This window comes from Mytilus galloprovincialis, chromosome 11 (genome assembly GCF_965363235.1).
Source record: "Mytilus galloprovincialis chromosome 11, xbMytGall1.hap1.1, whole genome shotgun sequence".
Taxonomy (NCBI): Eukaryota; Metazoa; Mollusca; class Bivalvia; order Mytilida; family Mytilidae; genus Mytilus; species Mytilus galloprovincialis.
Genome location: NC_134848.1, coordinates 65,492,122 through 65,506,364, shown reverse-complemented (window position 1 = coordinate 65,506,364; position 14,243 = coordinate 65,492,122). Strand labels below are relative to the sequence as shown.

Sequence of the window (14,243 nt, the reverse complement as noted above, 5' to 3'; positions counted from 1 at the left end):
CAAAGTCGAAAATAATTCTAGGTCATAATGAAGAAAATGTCAGCCGTCTTATAGGCAGAAGGGATCCGCATGTACCCGAAGTTTTGTCACAGTTTGTGGACATGTGTTGCTAGTGGATAAAGTCGCACTTAACTTTTTCTCTGCGGTTTCAAAGCTCGTTGTCGAAATCGACATTATTTCGAATCAGCTGTCCACAAAACCGACAATAAAGTACAATACTCTTTGATGTTGATACAGATAACAACAGTGTCCTAAAACTATGACAATGTCATTTTATAAATCAAATTGTTTCGAGCTTCTCTGTGCGATAGAACCGTTGATTTGATACTAGTAGAAGTGACAGTTTGACATGCCTTCATAAAATCAGCGGCATGTCGACGTACTTTAAATATGCTTATTGTAATATATAGTTATAAAGTCTCTTTTTCTAAAAACGCAGTTTAAAACGTAAAAAATATTATTTAGAATCAGTGCACTGTGTGTGTCAATGTAGCCGTGATATATGAGACTACGTATTTTTACGTCAGACAAACAATTTCGTGCATATGACTTCATATTCGATTTCAAAAGGGAGTGGAATGCCCATCGGTTATTAAAGGGTGACAGTAGAAAATAATGAAATTAGTCCATTACATTATGCGATCACGATCATTCTAAAGCTCGTGTATAAACGTATATGTTAATTCATTATTGTGCAGTATTTTAAACGATCAACAGGAAAGTCACAAATGATGGCTTAAACATATCATGAAACAATTACCATATTTCATTTTACTTCTCGGTTGGTGTACCATGAAATAGTGCATTATAGTTTTAACAAAGAAGTAATTCGGGATACAAAATGTCTATATAAGTAAATTTTACATTGCATTTAAAAAATCCGTTGCAAAAATATTGCATGATTAGAAATCATCACCCGCTGTTGGAAGTTCAGTTTCGCCACTTTTCGTGCTTGTCATTTGACGGTATTAGGGATTTCGAGTGTTAAACTGATAAAATCTAATAACGAACATATTCCATCTCAACCTTAAGAAGAGTGGCTCATTTTCTTCTAGCAATGTTTATCGCTTGTTAGATGTTGTACTTTCAATGATATTTATAAACCCAGAGTAAAATGTTAAATGTTAAGTATAAAAATGTTAAATTATTCATCTTCAAACAAACATTTCAAAAGAAAATGAGAAATATGAAAGAATAATGATATGAATTCAAAGAAAAGAAGAACACCAAACACATCTTTTATTAAAATTGAAAATCCAACTGATTAAAAGTCATATTGACCTCTAAAATTCTTTACACTTAAAACAAGTTCTTAGTATCTCAAAATGTCAAAATAAAGCCCGTTTTTAAACGCACACTGGACATAATTGATATATTTCTATTCAGACTTTCTACATTTTATCAACCGAAAGTGAACTATTTTTGAAAATTACGAATCTGTGGCTTCATTTCACGTTTAACGCAAAATAGACTGAATTATTTTTGTTGTTGTGTTAAGACAATACAGTTTCTTGTGCGTAAAATAATTGCAATGGAAGCTTGCTAAAGTTATTTCATAGGACGTACGCCCATTCATGAGGGCGTGACAAATTCTAACTAATGTTCAATCAGCTTTTCTGCTGTACAACGTTTGGGCGATATCTTTTTGCGCCAAAAAATGAACTCATTTGCGCCACAACTTATTTGCGCCAATGCTACTTCTGCGCCACTTCATTTAAAAAACCAATACAGTTCCTAGGCTTGTACATGTAGCAGGTACATTTTTATGCATGGTATTCTCTAACCATTGCTTCTTTAAAATTTGTCATGCGACTAAAATTTGTAAAATGTGAGAGTAATATTTCCTCTTATTGCAAAGATATTCCTCCGTTATCATTGAAGTTCACTTTTAATTTGTTTTTAATTTTTGTTCAATGTTCTTAATCTTCGCATTTTTATCTTTTAATTTTAGATAACTTCTGTTGAGAAATGAATTTGTTTCCTCTTATTTCAAAGATATTCCTCCGTTATCATTAAAGTTCACTTTTAATTTGTTTTTAATTTTTGTTCAATGTTCTTTATCTTCGCATTTTTATCTTTTAAGTTTAGATAACTTCTGTTGAGAAATGAATTTGTCAAATGCACACTTAGTACACTGACTTAATTTCGGTATTTTTGTAATTTGTATCTTATAACTACACAACACTGTGACTTCAGAGCGATTAATGTGTTATTTAAGTAAGTTTCTCGAATCCTGTATAATCTGCATTCTCTGTCGTATCCAGTAAACACAATGGCTTGTATAATCCACAAAAATGTGGAGCAAGGACATAGAATTTATATTATATTGTTCAAGTAAATAGAATTTCTATTATATTGTTCAAGTAAATAGATTATTTGTTAATTGAAATAAAAACCACAAAGCTCGAAAGAAACACTTCACTAATATTTATTTTCTTTCTTTATTTGACAATTCTCAAGATTGATTATCGTTATCGATAATTATCTGTCCAATATAAGCTATAACCAACAAAAGTTTTCTTTTTTATCTTAGCCAATTATTCAAATCGGTTGACGTTATTGCTTCTTAAATCGTTTGAAGTATTAGCACACCAGTTTTAAAATTGAAACTAATGAGTACATATGTCCGAATTAAGAAACAAAGACGTGACAATAATTATTCAACATAAGATAAATACCAAAATTGACAAAGTCATTATTAAGAATCAAGTCAAAAACGATAAATAATTTATTAGAACTGTCATTTGTATATGTATCTTTTTGATTGACTTGCCTACGATAATAACACATACATAAGTTATGTCTCTTTCATCATACAACTGTAGATGTCTATGCACCTTCCAGAAGAAATATGAAATTGTATAATTCTGTAAGCTTTGTTTCCTTAACCAGTGTGTTCAGGAATAATGTAAAACTATTATGATGTTAAAATTTTTTTATAAAGAAACAAGTCATAAATCATCTGCGGACATGCAACCTGAATGCAAAGCTTTTAAAATGAAATGAATATTTTTATTATTGATAATTCTATTATTCTGTCAATCGGCCTGCACATCTACTAAGAGCTATTCTTTAAATCGGTCTGCAAATCTACTGAGAGCTATTCTGTCAATCGGACTGCACATCTACTTTGAGAAATTCTGTCAATCGGTCTGAACATCTACTGAGAGCTATTCTGTCAATCGGTCTGTACATCAACTAAGAGCTATTCTGTCAATCGATCTGCACATCTACTGTGAGCTATTCTTAAAATGCTATATGAAAATAAACACGTCATAGATACCAGGATTACATTTTGTATATACGCCAGACGCGCGTTTCAGACGCGCGTTTTGTCTACAAAAGATTCATCAGTGACGCTCGAATCCACAAAAGTTTAAAAGGCTAAAATAAGTACGAAGTTGAAGAGCATAGAGGACCAAAATTCCTAAAAGTTGTGCCAGATACAGCTAAGGTAATCTATTCCTGAGGTAGAAAAGCCTTAGTATTTCAAAAATTCTAAATTTTATAAACAGTAAATTTATAAATAGGACCATATCAATGATAATTCATGTCAGCACAGAAGTACTGACTACTGGGCTAGTTATACCCTCGGGAATTAAAACTCCACCAGCAGCGGCATCGACCCAGTGGTTGTAAATAAACTCATAATAGATACCATGATTACATTTTGTATTTTGAATAAACGCCAGACGAAGAGCATTGTTTTCAATCGCTTTTCTGTTATTTTCTTTGTTGAAGATGTTGTAATTGCTTAACTCAATTTGAGGTCATATTAAAATCGAAAATCAAGACAACACAACACAAAACAATATATATAAGTCTTACCACTTCATTTTATAAAACATACAAATAGTTAAAAAAAACATAACATAAAACATATAAGAGAGTTATGAGAGACTATATAAAATGTATATACATTATGTACACTTAAATTAGCAATATCAAATACATTTTCTTTTCAATAAAATGTCTTTGCAGATTTTGGCAGTAAAAAACTGTATTTTTTTCATCTGTAAATAAAAATATAAATTTAGCGTCCATCAATCAACTTTGTTACATTCGGTTAGATTAAGAATTAAGATTGATTATCAATCAACTAATTTAACCTGATCCGGGTATCGACAAAACAGTAAATAGAAATATTGGTATTAAACCGTAACCAACAGATTCTTGAAATTAAGAAAGCAGCTTCTCATTGATTATTTCTTTTCAAAGAAAGATGTCAAAATATCGGATATCATAGCTAGGTCCAGGTGATTTTTTTTTATAGATAAAAACTTGTAAAGACAAAAATTAATAAATATTCTAAAAAAAAAGCAAGACTCGAAATCAAATAATAAAATCCATTCCCTTTTCCTCAAAATGTTCAATTCGTTTTGAAAAAATATTTTCAATAGTGCATGGTATTGACGTTATAATTAATAATCTCATCGCAAAACGTTATTTTTTTCTGACCATTTCTTCACATGTCCTAATGACTGATAAAATTTCCTCATGATTCATCAGATTTCCTCATGACGCATAAAATTTCTTTATGATTCATCAAATTTTCTCATGATTTATCAGATTTCCTCTTGTTTCATCAGATTGTCTCGTGATTCATTAGATGTTCTCATAAAAAGTAAAATCCCAAAAATACTGAACTTAGAGGAAAATCAATTCGGAAAGTCCATAATCACATATCAAAATCAAATAACAAAACGCATCAAAAACGAAGGGACAAGAACTGTCATATTCCTGACTTGGTACAGGTCAAATGTACAAAACCAGTCAAAAGAAATAAGAAGGAAAGACAAAAACAAATCGTCATAAAAAAGGAGAGATAAAAGCTCAGTCAAGACACGAAGAGGGAGCCGCAAAACCGCATAAAAAGGCAAAAGAAGGAGAGACAAAAACACCGTCAAAAGACAAAAGAAGAAGTGACAAAATTACAGTCCTAAGACAAAGGGAGGAGAGAGAAAACCACAGTCAAACAAAGGAAAGACACATCCCTGGCCATAAGATCAAAGGAGAGACAAAACTACATTCAAACTACAACAAAAGTATTTCCAAACAATAATTCACAAAGGACTAATTAAACTAATTAAACTAAAAATTGAGAAACCCCAACTTTTTTAGAAACTTAATTCAATAGACAACAGAACAGTTCAATTTTTGCTTTCGATTGCTGTATTTCTGATTTCTATCAATAATGAAGATGACATAGTGTATTTATTGAAGCAGAAAAACTGATATAATGAATACCGTCCATGATTTATATAACATTTGTTCGATTGTAACAAACTGAAAATTGTTAAAAACACTATTTGATTGCGTAAAGTTAAAAAATATTAAGAAGTTATTGCATAATTTTATTTTATTTTATGAAATCGTGAATATATTAGTCATACAAGATAATTAGGAACCCTTATGGATCTTTTGATGTGACAACAAGGAAGAAAATGCACATGCAGCGACTACTAATCCGTATATATAATCACATACAGAAATAGTTCATTGTTATATTATTTTTTAATTTAAGACGTCGGTGCTATACTAACCAAACAAACCGCAGTATTAAAGATGGTATTGAAATTACTGTATTAGGTTTTGAATACACCTAACGTGATTGGATAGCGTTTGTCCGTTAAAAACAAGTAACGTAGCGAGGCTTACTGCATAGGTTTATGATGTATTGGACAGGATAAAGAAATATGAAGTTATCTAGTAGCTTTTTATTTGTTGCAATAACTTATACTTTTGGTAAGTATTAAATATAATATGTTCTCAGAATAATTCAGTAATTTAATCATTCATTCGAAAGCAGGTAAGACAGATTTATGGACTAAATGATTTAGTTTAAGCACAAAGTATTATGACGTATAAATATGATTTAAAATGTTTGTATGCACATTTGTCATCAATGAAAGATATTAACAAATAAAAGGATACAGTCTAACAATATACAAGTATATATATATATATATATATATATATATATATATATATATATATATATATAGTGTCTAAAAATAGCAACAATCAACATTCAATCTATCTAGGTGTGGATCAGTTTGTAAATAAACTGATGCAGTTACTAAATTAAATTATATAAGTGTCTAAGAATGTAACTTTAACACACTAATGAGTGTTATAAAATTAGTTGTTATATTTTATATATTAATCACGCAATATTTCGCTAAACAAATTAGCTTCATCGGGCGTGTACATCTATCTAGGTGAAATCGGATGCATGACAAAAAATATCTTTGTAGCTTGACGTTTTTGTGTAAAAGTTTAATATATTGATTGATGGGGTATATACAACATATTTTTGCCGTTTACTGTACATAACAATTTTTAAATCTAAACAAATAGTTGTTTTAGTTAAATAGAATGAAATTCATGATTTATTCCTTTGGTTTTGGGTAGAACTGTTTTTCATCCCTCTCATTAAGTCCATCAGGTTCAAGAGTACGTAGCTGATGCATCCAGAACCTTTCTCTCTGTTTTCTCGTTTCGAAGTCCCAATTTTGATTTACCTCAATTATTTGAAAGGTGATATTATCAAAAGTATGTCCTGTTCTTAAGAGGTGTCTCGTAATTGGACAGTTTCTTCCTTTTGTATAGAACGACCGGTGATTGTTAAGTCTGATGTTGAATGTAGTTTCTGTTTCACCAACATACTGCAGCTTGCAAGTTCCACAAGTAAGAATATAAATACTATTTTCCGTTTTGCAATTAGATGTAACATAGATGTTGTATCGCTGCTTTGTTACTGTGCTGCTGAAAGAGTGGTCAGTGTTGGCGGCTTTACAGCACTTACAATTGCTTCTACCGCATTGTTTGTAACACCCAAATTTAGAAGTTTCTTGTTTCTTTACTTTTGATGTCACAAGTATGTCTTTGAGATTTTTGGGTCTGCGATAGGCAATAACAGGAGGTGATGGAAAAATTTCTTTTAAGGAAGAGTCATTTTCGATAAGACGCCAGTGCTTTCGGATAGTAGATGAAATATTTGTCAAATCGGGATGGAAGGTTACAACAAACGGAATTCTATCTGCACGGGTCGTCTTATCTTTGTATTCCATGAGGCTAGCTCGATCTTTTTCTTGGGCTTTATCAAAAGCGTCTGTGATGTTTTTGGTTTTATATCCTCTTGATTTCAGCTGTGTTTTTAGTTGTCCCAAACGATAGTTAAGTTTGGATTCCGAGGAGCAAATTCGCTTTAGTCTGATGGCTTGACTGTAAGGTATACTCCTGGAGCAGTGTTTCGGGTGACAACTTTTTGGAGAAAGGAACTGGTGTTTATCAGTTTTCTTTGTGTGGAGATCAGTTGTCATGACCCCGTTCTTTACAAATGTGGTGGTGTCGAGAAAAGCAATTTTCTCGCTTGAAAATTCAGATGTAAATTTAATTGAGTGATGGAACTGATTACAATGATCTAGGAAATCTTGCAAATGTTCTGCAGTATCGTTCCATTTCATGTCAATATCATCAATAAAACGGAGCCATGACAAGGGTTTGTATGGCACACTCAAAAGGATGCGTTCTTCGAGATCCCCCATAAAAATGTTGGCAAAAGAAGGTGCCATTTTTGTTCCCATACTAGTTCCGTCAATCTGTAAAAAGTGCTTGTCGTTGAAAATAAAGTTGTTATTTTCAAGCACTAGCTTGAGCAATTGAACTAGACAGTCAGTTTGGGGATGTTTATCCTTTCGAGTATTCCATATTTTTTCACACGTAAATCAACCGTTCACACAACATTCCATAGAAAACAAAAGACTGAGCAACACAAACCCCACCAAAAACTTGGGGTAAAGTCATGTGCCTCGGATTGTGCTGTTCAACTAACCCTTTCGGTATTAAATATTGTAAAGTCGTAAAGTAATACACCATTATAGTGGATGCATAAATTAAAGCGACAGTAGTTTACCGATGATCAGCACACGTTAATAGACAAATCAAGTTAACAAGCAAAACCTGTACTTAAGGTTGTACCAAACACCTTGACTAAAATTAATTTAGTTCGTTTAATTTTCATAAAATTTCGACAAAATATTTACTTTGACCCTTTGACAAAAATGTAAAAATTTCAAAAAACTTGAACCAGAATCCTTATTGAAAAAGGAGCCGATTTTGGCCTCAAATTTCAAAATCATCTAACGAAAGATTTTGGACACTTTTTAAACACTTAAGTATCTATTTCAATTGATTCAATAAGTTTTTGGGAAAGATTTTAACTGATTTAGTCATTGAAAACGCTCCAATTCAAGCTTAAATATGAAAAATCCATCAAATATGCAAAAAAACGTCACTTTTCAGATGGTATTTGTCAAAAATGAAAGTGGCCGCATCCGTGTTCATCCTCGACCTTTACATATGTTATGTATTATCACCAAATACAACTTACATTTCAATATTATGAATGAACACGAATGCGGCCACTTTCATTTAAGACGGAAACCGTCTAAAATTTAAATAAGATGCTAAAATTGTGAAGATTTCAGTAATTTAGCATGACTTAATGATGCTAGTACCCGATATATGTACATTGTATTGTCAAAAACAGCCCATATTTATGTAGCAGAAGCATTCTACTTTTCAGTAAATATCTAAAAGATTACATTTTCACAATTTTGTAAAACTGCTATATTTTGAGGCCAAAAAGGGGTCTTACTGAACCTTCTCCTTTTCATTGGATATATAACAGTTTGACAAACACTAATTTTGATCATTGAGTAGCTTAATATTTCCTAAACAATATAACGTGATTAAAACGTTCAGCTGATTTTTACAGAGTTATCTCCTTGTAGTTACTTCCTAAATTATGTATCTTATATTGTGTTAGTTCATCACTGTCACGGGTTATTGGTTAACTCCTCGCAAGATTGTGTGTGTACCTGTCGCAAATGTAGCCTGTAATTCAGTGGTTTCCGTCTGTTGCTGCATTATTGTTTTCTATTCATTGAACATCAATCAGGTAGTTAGTTTTCTCGGTTGCATTTTAATACATTTGTCATGTCGGGGAACTTTATCGCTTAAATGGTCATTGTTGAAGGCCGTAAGGTGACCTATAGTTGCTAACTTCTACTTCATGTGGACTTTTGTAGAGAGATGTCTAATAGACAATCATACCTCGTCTTCAAATTTTTATTAAAAAGAAAAAGGGAAGTCTCAAAAACTCTATAAATCAATATTTTACAATTATCAAAACCATAAGTTAAACTTGTTTTCTTTGAATTACAATGTAGGTCATGTCTCCTAAAATTCTTTGTTGAAAAAAAAACGGAAAATGTTTTACAGTCATATTATTACTTTCTTCTAAACAAGTTTATTGCACAGCATATGATACAATACATTTGTTTTAGGTAGACAAAATTTATTGAGATGCTTTAAACTTAGTTTGAACAGTATATATCAATAAAAGATTATATCAATGAAGTAGTACAAATTTACATAATTCAGCTATGGGATTCGGAATCAAATTCGGATTTTTTTCTACGACATGTACTATATCGCAACGATAATATCTTCAGAGCTTTCAGAAAAAGTGTAAAAGGAAGATAAGGTAATGGAAACGCTTTCAACATGTTCAATTTAACATGGTGTCGATAAATTGAACACATCACATTACTTGTTTATTGGTACCAATGTCATATTTAAACATATTCTGAATTTGAATCAAGAACCTTGTTTCATTACATTCTGATTGTTTCAGGCAGCACAAATAATCAATTTAGACTGATCTTTGGTATGGACACATACATGTGTTGTTGAGTTTTATTTGGGCAGAATAATGAAAATATCCACATGTCTGACTAATAAATGCATAGCAATCACATATATATCCGTATTCGTATTTTCTGAAGTTGTAAGTTTCTTTTGTTGTAAGGAATACTCTTTTCTCAGCGGGTTAATACTTACATTGGCAACACGAAGGGTGCCACATGTGGAAAAGTATCTGCTTACCCTTCCGGAGCATCTTAGATCCCCACAAATTTGTGTGGGGACCGTGTTGCTCAGTCTTTAGTTGTCTTTGTTGTTTTTTGTGTACTATTGTTTGTCTGTTTGTCCATTTGTCTTTTTCAGCCATGGTGTTGTCAGTTTATTTTCGACTTCCACTATCGGTCACTATGCTGTATTTAGTTTAAACAATATTTCATTCCAAAAAGCGCACAAAATATAATTATACAATATAAAAACAAGGATTCGGAAACAAGAACAACTTATATAAATCCGTCTCCCTTTAAAAAAAAAAAAATGACAAAATTAGGAACATAGTATAAGAATCTCGTATAATATAATTTTCAATTCTTATTACACATGTTTATTCTGTGATTTACCCGTTACTCAGAAGTCAGTTTGATCGAAACATGTGATCAACTCGTTTTTTCATAAAAACACATGTAGCTGAGAAATATGTAAATATGCTGTATTTACTTGACGTGTACTTTTTTTTCGTAAAATTTCGAAGACAGGTCAGCATAAAGACACCTTATGTTAATAAACTTACTTTGAAATCTGATAAATCTACCATAGCAATTGAGACTTAGTGCGCATAAACTCAAAACTAAAATTGGGAGTTATAATAAAACTGAAAAATGTGAAATTACTTTTTGAGTTTGTATGCCAATTGAAACTGTAGATGAAGACCCTTTAGGTGTCATTATCAAGTATAAAAGGAAAGAAAACCCATGAAAAATAAATATCTACAATTAAATTAACTTTTAAACCTAATAACAATGAAACCGTTAAATCAAAATTGTTGCATAAAATCAACAATTGGTCTTTATAAATACTGCAAAAGATGTGGGTTTTTTTTAAATGCTGAATTGTCTAAGGTTACAATTGACGAATAATAAACATACGGATTACAATACATACACTTATCTTGCATATAACGTATTGATATTTTTTAATTGTAAGATACATATTTGATGTATTTAAATGCAAAGTACTTTGTAATAAGTCTTTATCGATAGTAATAATTGCATTTATGCCAATGATGGATATCCTACATTTTTTTTGTATTTTGAAGTGTGTTTTTCGACTGTTTCGATTCTCATACATCCTTGGCTTTCACATATTTGGCTTTGAGCGTTCCTGATAAAAGTAAATTCGGACGAATGCAATTATAACGTGCTTTGTTTCATTTGTGAGGTAGATTTAAGGAGATGTCCTGTAAAAGTCTGTAAGGAAGCAACTAACGAGATAACCCTTTAATTGTAAGAATGTCATTTCATTCTTTTCTCCATCTATGTATATATAAGTCAAGAAACGATACTTTGTTTGAAAATAAAAATGTAGTTGCTTTTGCTATCACCCTTTATTATGCTGTTTTAAATGACTGTGCGCTAAATCTGACCATATATGTACATGTTTCAAGTATTGACATAAAAAAATGCAGGAAAAGCATATTACCTCACAGTGCTAAAGTCATTGTTATATTATGTAAATAAGTCATGTGTCGACCAATCTGGATTTAATATTGTAAATATGCTATTTAAATGCAAAGTTATATCCTATTCTTAAATCACACGTACCGTCTAACATATTTATAATGTTAACATTGGAACAAGAGACACATGACATAATAAGAGAGCTAACCTTTGAATCGAGGTCACAATGGCATCATTACCTATATCTACAACAAGACAAGTAGAGGATAATCTGACAAGATATAGTTTTTCTTCATGGAGGTGATCTTTCTATAATGATAAGAAGTTATGGTATGATTGACAATGAGACAACTATCTACCAAAGTTCAAGGATGAAACAATTCAATTGAGAAAATAAATAGCCTAAATTGACAATGAGACAACTATCCACCAAAGTTCAAGTATGAAACAATTCAATTGAGAAAATAAATAGCCTAATGTATAACAAAAAAAACTCATCATAGATACCAGGACTAAATTTAGTATATACGCCAGACGCGCGTTTCGTCTACAAAAGACTATCAGTGACGCTCGAGTCCAAAAAAGTTAAAATGGCCAAATAAAGTGAGAAGTTGAAGAGCATTGAGGACCAAAATTCCTAAAAGTTTTGCCAAATACAGGTAGGGTAATCTATGCCTAGAAAAGCCTTAGTATTTCAAAAAATTCAAAAATTTGTAAACAGTAAATTTATAAATATAACCATCAAAACAGTTTATAGCTGGTTTGAGTGTATGATGTTGATGTGAAAGCTTTCTTTAGATCGATATCTCACTGTAGAAAGTGTACAGTTAAAGATTGTTCTTAATTTTATGATTCCCAGGACAACCTCTTGACAATTTGTGGATTAAAACATTGAATAGTGGAAATATCAACTCATGGAATGTACCCGATATATATAATTACTATACGAAATTGTCAACATACGATTTTCCTGAAATTACGAACAGATATTTATTGTTTAGTATCAAAGCATGTGATAATGTTTTTATGTTACTATCAGAAACATACACATTGACATCAACAAAGTTTCTAGAGATTGTTTTTGGTGGAAATTCCAATCTTATTTCGTATGTTTGGTTGACAAGGAATCCTGGTAATATAATTAGTGCACCCCACTATTCAACTCCGAATCTACTGAGTTGTACTGCATTCCGAAGTTTCAATTTATCATGGCCTTCAGACGATCGTTTTGTGCTTCTGACGGATTCTGGAAACCTAGTATTTGATTGGACAAGTGATGAAACACTTGACATTCGTGGTATTGGTGTCCGATCAGGATGGGGAAATGATGCCACATGGATTGTGAACCATAAAGGTATGATTATGATTTTAAGGATGTTTAAACTAAACTATTAAAACATATTTGTACTTAGATCGAAATAGATCATTTACATTAATGAGAGTCAATAAAATATCCAGCGGCAAACTGTTTTATAATGGATGTTTAGTTGGCTAATATCGAGTTGCTCATATCTCACTCATGTTCTGAACTATGCGAAAGGTTCTTTGATAGCAATAAAGATCATAAAATGCTGCATATCAATTATCTTGCAGAATAATTTAATAAACGATCAAATATATTTGGTAAACAAAAATACGAGCCATTCGTATCAGCTGATTAAGAAAGTTATCATATTTTTTCTACATGAATAAGAACAAGTGTTATGAGTGACTATTTGACAACTCTCCATCCAAATCTGAATGAATAAAAAGTTATCAATTATAGTTCAAAGTAAAGCCTTCAACATGAAGCTTTGTCTCACACCGTACAGCAAGCTATACAATGTCCTCAAACTGACTAGTATAAAACAAACGGGAAAACCATCGTCTATATAAAAAAAGCTATATTCGAAAAACACCTATAAAGCACACTTATTAACGACAAACACTGTTCAAAACTTAATCAAATATTTCATATCAAGCTTACCCAAAAAGCATGCATATATTTTGATAGTAATATATATATTATATTTGTCACATACTAGAGAGATAACTTCAAGTAAAGAAAACAAATCCGAGCAGTTCTTCCTTTTTTTTCAGCGCACACATCCGGTCATTACCGTGGCTTAAAATCAACTTATGGGAACATGAATTTACTACGGACAACATCTGCAAATAGCTTGGTACTATGCATCATGGTTTGTGATAGAGATAACAACTGCATCGGTATAAATTTTCATTTGAAAACAAAGAAATGTGAACTTATAGAGGGAGGCCAGCTAATAAAGAAAACTGCAAACAGTGAATGGATGTTTTATACGAAATGCTTACAAGGCAGTAAGATGTGTTTAGCTGTTACACATTGAACATTATGACACATTTGATAAAATATGAATGTGCATGGTATACATAATCTAAAATTAGGCCTCATTATATCTTTATTATTGTTTTGTTTTGTCCTTACAACGCTGCAGCATGTGGATCATGTTTTGCTTACTCTTTCAGGACACCTTTGATCTCCTCGTGTTTTGGTGGAGTAATTGTAATTATCGTTTTCTTTTCTTTATTTCTTTGTTCTTAACTTAAAATTTTCTGCTCATAAATATTTCGATTACTTTTTCTTTATATCTTTAATTTTTTGTGTGTATTATTTTTTGTCTGTAATATCTTGTATTTTGTAAATCTGTATTATTTTGTGTCATTAAAATTAAATGATACAAAATACTCTTGATCACTAACCTAACTCAACAAGAACGACTGCTGTTTTAAAATATGTAGTAAAAATTCGAATGTAAAAATAAATATGGATAAAGTCAATGTTAGCTTATAAATACTTATCAATAGAGTTATTTTCAATCGTTATCAATTAAACACTGTTAT

The 14,243-nt window shown here is 31.3% G+C and overlaps 1 long non-coding RNA gene across 1 annotated transcript; it reads left to right on the top strand.

Annotated features, from left to right (window-relative positions):
* The first annotated feature begins 5,616 nt into the window (after positions 1-5,616).
* Positions 5,617-13,939, top strand: LOC143051319 (uncharacterized). Its single transcript, XR_012970701.1, has 3 exons — positions 5,617-5,745; positions 12,244-12,738; positions 13,464-13,939. It is a non-coding gene; the product is annotated as an uncharacterized LOC143051319 (long non-coding RNA).
* Positions 13,940-14,243: the final 304 nt, after the last annotated feature.